Below are 6905 nucleotides of genomic sequence, written 5' to 3'. Positions count from 1 at the left end.
CTTCTTTTAGAAGGCAGTTTCTGCGTAAAACATGACCAATCCAATTAGCCTTCCGTTTTCTTATTTCATGTAGGATATTCCTCTGCTCACTGACTCTAATTAACACTTCTTCATTTCTCACATAATCGGTCTAACTGATCTTAGTATACTGTATACAGAAAATTTATTATAACTGACGAATATTTAAAATACTTTTTAAATAATTTTACATTGACATAATGGCATGCAATGCAATAGATTAGTGTAAATGGAGCACCTGATGATGGCACTATGGTGCCGAAACATGTTGTGAAGTGACACGTAAAAGTCGATGCACTGCAAGACGGACACTGTATATATATCACGGACGATCATGAATGTCGGCCATTAAGGGCAAAATATTTTGAACTATTCCCCGAATTTAATCTGCTCTTCGTGGATGTATAACTTCGCACACGGTTATACCAACCTTCTTACCAGCCCCTCTTTCTCTTCACTCTGTTTATATACAGGGTGTCCCAGGAGGAATGGACCAAACTTCGGGAGGGTGTTCCTTATGTTAAAGTATGCCGATATAACCCAAAACACCTATGTCCAAAGTTGAACGGTTACGGAGATAATGGCCCAAGAAAAGTGTGGTCTTCTAGCGGATCCACGGATTATACCTATCAGCTGAGAGGCCTTATCTCTGTCTGTCCGTAAGTGTCGTGATTCACCCTAGCCGTGCTTATGTAGTTGGCTTTATCAGAACGCGCAGTCAGCACGTTACGTCCGCGCTTGCCATTCATGTCTCATGTATAGTGCTTGGAAACCCTAAGGACAATTATGACAAGGCGAGCGAGTATTTTGTACTTCAATTTTACGGCTTCATGTCACTCACAAGTTAGTTTATGTTACGTACATTATTAACATTACAGAATCCACATATTCCTGCCAGTTTTAATATGTATTTTGTAATCACCAAGTGCGCAACGCCGGTCAAAGTTTGACATTTCTCTGGCCATTATCTCCGTAACCGTTCAACTTTGGACATAGGTGTTTTGGGTTATATCGGCATACTATAACATAAGGAACACCCTCCCGAAGTTTGGTCCATTCCTCCTGGGACATCCTGTATAAAAATATATATATAAAATAAAACTATTCTATTTCCTTTTTCTTACAACGGACTTAACAGAGAACAGGTCGCGGTGCAAGGGCCGGGAAAGCCCACCCCTTATACATTCATAACAGAGAACAGCCAAAGATATTACGAAATTTCGTCCTTGCTTTTACCAATATGCACGGTAGCAACGGTTGGTGAAACGATATGTAAATATTGCCGTAGTTGGCTGTGATTCGAATCCTCATTCCAAGTTTCTTTCAATTACAAGAGCAAACTTTAATTCCTCAATTTGCGTGTTGCTCTTTCTCTATAAAGTTTTCGCCACTTCATGTTGCAACACTGACGGGGAAAGCAACAATAACCCGGGGACAAGAACGGGCTCTTCTGCTCCCGCAAAATAATCACATTAAGCGAGAAGCGCAGCTTACAAACGTACACGCTCTGTAGATTTTCACGAAAGCTGCCTGTCAGGCAGATATGATAATGGTGCAGCTGGCACTTACATAACTCTCGCCATCTTCCGTGTCCCACTTGGCAACCACGCAGCCTACATTCCTTTCAAACTAATTAGCCAGGTTCATTTGTAACGGTCAGTCATTTATTGACCCTTCAAGGCTTATGGCTTTTTTTGGCGCGTTTGAAACGAATATATGCTAAAATTCTCCAGTCACCTTCGCCAGGTCCGTCCCTCTATTGGCAGCATAAAACAAAACTTCGTTGAACTTGGTCTGGCCCTACAGGACAGACACTGGATACCGGTAGAGACCACGGCACCTACCTGCAGTGAGATTAACACGTCTGCAGTTCTCACTGGTTCCGGTAATAATCTGCTGCATACACAACGCACTGCTCACAACAGTTACTACACCGCAAGGATACGTACTAAATTGCTGATGGAACATTTGAACAGTAAAGATATTCCATTCCGCTGAAGGTTGAACATTTGTCCTTGGCGCACACGCAGCAATATAACAGAGAACGCTTGAACGCATTTTAATGAGGCTTGGCACTGGAAAGTTTCAGTCAGACTTGGCGACTAATTTAGGTTTTGGATAAAACTGAACAACAATAACGGACAGACTCTATAAAGAAACCTACACCTGCGTTCACATTAAAGAAACTCTGCATTCTGCCCACACAGTGTATTTGTGCTCTTCGGTAGTACACCCTCAAGCACGGTCGCCAGTTTGATTACTGAAACTAGCCTCTGAACGTGCGCATTCGTCTCTACTACCTACACTCTCATTAAACTGGACTCTGCTACTACATACTGATACTAATAAAAAGGTCAATTAAGTAAAGGTATCCCTCTAACATGCCCTGGAGGCCAACAGGGTTGTGAGACGTCGAGGCTCCAACATCTTTTTGACAATCGGATCACAGATGTCAGCCTTATGCTCCGACCGCCCATTAACAATCAGGACGATTCATCGCACTCATTTCCGTTACAGACTGAGTCGACCCCAGCCATAGTGGGGCTGGAAGGATTAGGTCAATTGAAAAATCAATTGCTTCATCGAGTATCGAACCCGCGACCTTCCTTCTTGTAGCACAGTGTCTCAACCAATTACGCTACCTCGTGACCCACTCATACTATCAAAACTTATTACGTCCATTACAGCTGTTTTAATTCCATTTGTGACCTGTTTACTGACTCCCTCGTGTATATACATATAGGAATATTCATAAATCCGTGAAACATTTGAAAAATTCACAACAAATAAACTATGCATCGGATCATGGTAATTCTTACGCCGGTAGAGAATGAATCTCTCCAAGTTTTCTTTTTAAAGCCCGCGCCTATAGTTGCCGTGGTTTGCCGCTAAAGACAGTAGTAGCAAACATGGCGTTCAGTAAACGTGAGCAGTCATTTTGTCATTTGGAATACGCAATAACCTCGTCCGTTGTGACCGGACAACGACGATTTCGAGCAGAATTCCAGAAGGCAGCACCAGTTTTGAACAGTCTCAAGAAATGGTATGAGAAATTCCGGGTTTGAGGCTGTCTGTGCACAGTTCCTCGGTCGGGACGTCCAGGACCAAGCGAAGAAACTGTGAATTGTGTTAGACAAGCTTACGAGCGCAGCCTCCGCAAGTCCACCACACGTGCAAGTTTAGAGCTTCGCATCTCGCAACCAACAGTTTGGCGAATTATCCATACGAGACTCAAGTGTAAACCCTACAGGCTTCAGCTGCATCAGCATCTCAGCGATAATGACAAAGTTGTGCGTCTTGATTTCTGCATTGAAATGCAAGAGAGATTTGAAGGTTTCGCAGACTCGCTCACCTTTAGCGACGAAGCAATTTTCCATCTGTCTGGAAATGTGAATCGGCACAATGCGAGCATCTGGGGGACCATACAGCATGTGCGAGACTCGCCTAAGGCGAATGTCTTCTGTGCAATTTCGAAAAAGAAGATTATGGACCAATTTTCTTTCCAGAGCCCACAGTCACTGGGATGATTTACTTGGACATGTTGGAAAACTGGCTGATGCCCCAGTTGAATTAAGACAGTAATGATTACCTCTTTCAACAAGACGGCTGTCCGGTTCACTATCACAAAAACATGAGAGGGTATCTCAATCAAATTTTGTCACAAAGGTGGACAGGACGCACAGGACAAAAAGATGGCGCGTTAATGCGGTGGCCACCCCGGTCCCCAGATTTAACCCCATGTGACTTTTTGTTCTGGGGGTTTGTGAAGGATACTGTCTTTGTATCTCCAATGCCTGCTAATCACAGGGATGTTCGCAATTGTATCACCGCTGCTGTGGCTCGGGTCAACCGTGATATGCTGACATGAGTGTGGGACGAAACTGATTATCGCATAGATGTCTGCCGTATCAGCAAAGATGGACACACTGAGCATCTGCGAAGTATGTAAAACAACTTGGTGAGTTTATCTCTATTTCAGTGTAATAAAATTCGGTATCCGTTGCATAGTTTATTTATTGTAAATTTTCAAATTGTTTCACTGACATATGCGTATACATAATCGTACACATAATGTTCAGAGACGTTACAGCATATACATTACATAAATAAAGATAAGTATATATATATTCTTTTGCTTTAAATTCAAAATAAATTGGGATTGAATGGGCTAAGGAGATGTTATAGGCTGAATTTAAATTGTTTCTGAGAATATGTGGAACAAGAGAACTGACAAACAGAATTCATCAAGACCCGGAAACAGAAATGCAGCTCTAAGTCAATAGAAAGAGGAGGGCGGGGCTTGCCGGCTCTACTTACGAACGCTGTCACTGTGTCCAGCAATACGAAATTACACGAAATAATGAATTGGCTAGGAAGTGATCATAGTCTAATTCGAGGTACTATCCCGGAATTTGCCCGGAGGTACGCCGAAAAAGAAATCAAGAATTAACCTCAGTATTACATAACCAGTCTTCAGGTCGAGTTTTGAAGGCTAGGCCTCCCGGCCTCTTCGTTGGCTGGAACTTGCCACACGAGCAGCTGGAGTCACACTGCAAGATCCAGACAAGAGCGGATGCATGAGACCGTGTTATATCACGGAAATACACGTTTGAAAATGTCGAAACAACGAAACGGAGTTCCAATTACGGTCCAGGAGCGAAACACGCTACTGACCCTTCCTGAATCGCACCCTCTCACCCTCCACACATTTATTATACATAATCTGCAGAATCTGCCCGGGTTCGATCCCCGGTCTGGTCAAGTGGGATTTGTGGTGGAAAAGTGGTGCCGGGGCAGGTTCTCTCCGAGTACTTCGATTTCCCCTGCCAATCTTCATTCCACCAATTGCTCCACAATCACCCTCACATATCATCGGGGGCTGGTACAGTAGGCCAGAAGTTGCCGCAGTACAAGGGAGTTAGTCCCACCCCACTAGCAATAAAAAAAATAGTCCCACCCCACTAGCATTAAAAAAACTATAGACTGGGTTTCGACTGGTGATTCGATTTATTGACTACTTATACACACAACTCGTGACTACACAGATTAGTGTCCTCAATCTATTATAGTCTCCACAAGCCCCTGGTAACGGCTCCCAACGCCGGACCTTCCCCTTCCTCTGGGTTCCATACTGTCCCCGTGCCTCAACTACCAGCTTCTAACAGCAACAGCTCACAAAGACTGAACTGCAGTTCTCTGACTCCCAGGCTGGCGACCGTTTCACACCAAATGCCAAATGTGAACAAATTTTAGCAAAATCACCAATATCAAATCTTGTGAAAATCCGTTGAGCGATTCTCTAAAATGCAGACATACAGACATCAAGGACTGAAGAGGCGCATTTCTGTTTTTTTTTTTTCTTGCAAACGTGCCTAGAAGAGGAAACGCTTCAAATAGGCGTATCTGTGATGTTTGGATATGGCGATTAAAGAACGACGACTGGGTAAAGCTTGCAGGAGCTATCTGGTTTGTCGATGCAGTCGACACACCTGTGCCTTCTCTATCGATTCTTACGTTATTTCAAGCGCAGAAGGAACCAACCTTATCGTGAATGACACGAAACAAGGATTTCGATGAAGGAGATCAATGTCTACTTCAAGGTGTCTAGGCGTTTGTTTGTACAGGCTGAAGAAAGACATGACAAACGTCAGTCAAGATGGTCGATTATCACGTTCTGGGGCTGTCTGCAACAAGCGTTGTTCCTCTCAAGTCTCCCTTACGGAATCTGTATATTCAACGATAAATGGATGTTAGATGAACAGGATGCGAAGTTGTGTATTGGATTCATCTGGCGCAGGACAGAGATAAGTGGCGGGCTCTTGTGAACACAGTAAGGGTGCTTCAGGTTATGCAAAAGGCGGATAATTCCCTGGCTGACTTCCTATTAGCTTCTCAAGGAGTGCGCTTCTTACTCGGAGTGGCCCCTCAATCCCACCCGCCCCCAATCACGGGGCGCGCCTCCAGACGGTACCCCACTGAGAGTGCGCGTTTCCTGCTTCAGTTCTTCTATTGCAAATTAACCGTTATGACCAAGATTTGAACCGAGAATCTCTCTACTACGAGGCATGAGCGTTATCCTATCAACTGCGACTTCGGTAAGGATATTTTTTTTAAGATCTTACTATCGCTCAGTTATTCATGATGTTCTCCGCCTGCTTGCGTGTTCCGTTTCTGTAGCTGCTACAGCTAGGTCCACCGTAAACTGCGCATATGTGGACGGTCCGCAAGTTAGGTTTCAGCACTCCAGATAGACTCCTTTCCTTAGGGGGGAAAAACGTAGGCTGATAAGATGGCCGTGCTGCCCGTATCTGTGTGTGTAGCCCAACTGATCACGCTTCATGAAAAGTGGTACGGCCATTATGGTCAAGAATTTTCATTTCTTCAAGTAATCCGGGTCGGCTCTTGGGCCCACCCTGCCTCCTATCCAATGAGTCCCGGGGGCTCTTTCCCCAGTGGTAAACCGACCGGAGCGTTAAGCCGACCACTCACCTTCAACTTGTGCCTAAGTCAAGAAAAGTTGGGGTCCATACATACATACATACACTCCCCCATAAGTCTTCATGGCATAGTCCTCAATTAGTTAAGCACAGGGACAACTTTACAATTTCACCTTACCAATTAGATAGAAGCTGGGTGGGCTCCGGAAACTGTCTGGACGACGTTGAGAAGACGAAATTCTTGACCCTACCGGGACTCGAACTCCGACCCCTCCGTCATCCAGCCCGTAGCCAGTCGCTATACCGACTGATTTGTCCCGACTTCTAAAAGGTAAGAGGTCGTGGAGGCCCATGAGGTTGTGAGATGTCGAGGCTCCCATATCTTCTGGACAATCGGCTCACAGATGGCGGCGAGGTTGTCAGTCTTACGCGTCGGCCGGCCGCCCTTTA

At 44.7% G+C, this 6905-nt stretch overlaps 1 protein-coding gene across 4 annotated transcripts in view; it reads right to left on the bottom strand.

The window, feature by feature from the left end:
- LOC111875299 (dual oxidase maturation factor 1) overlaps positions 1 to 6905 on the bottom strand; it is a 181181-nt gene that overhangs the window by 20338 nt on the left and 153938 nt on the right. The gene's annotated exons all lie outside the window — the stretch shown is intronic.

Source organism: Cryptotermes secundus, unplaced genomic scaffold, assembly GCF_002891405.2.
Source record: "Cryptotermes secundus unplaced genomic scaffold, Csec_1.0 scaffold1406, whole genome shotgun sequence".
Lineage (NCBI taxonomy): Eukaryota > Metazoa > Arthropoda > Insecta > Blattodea > Kalotermitidae > Cryptotermes > Cryptotermes secundus.
This window is presented reverse-complemented; position numbering and strand designations above follow the sequence as displayed.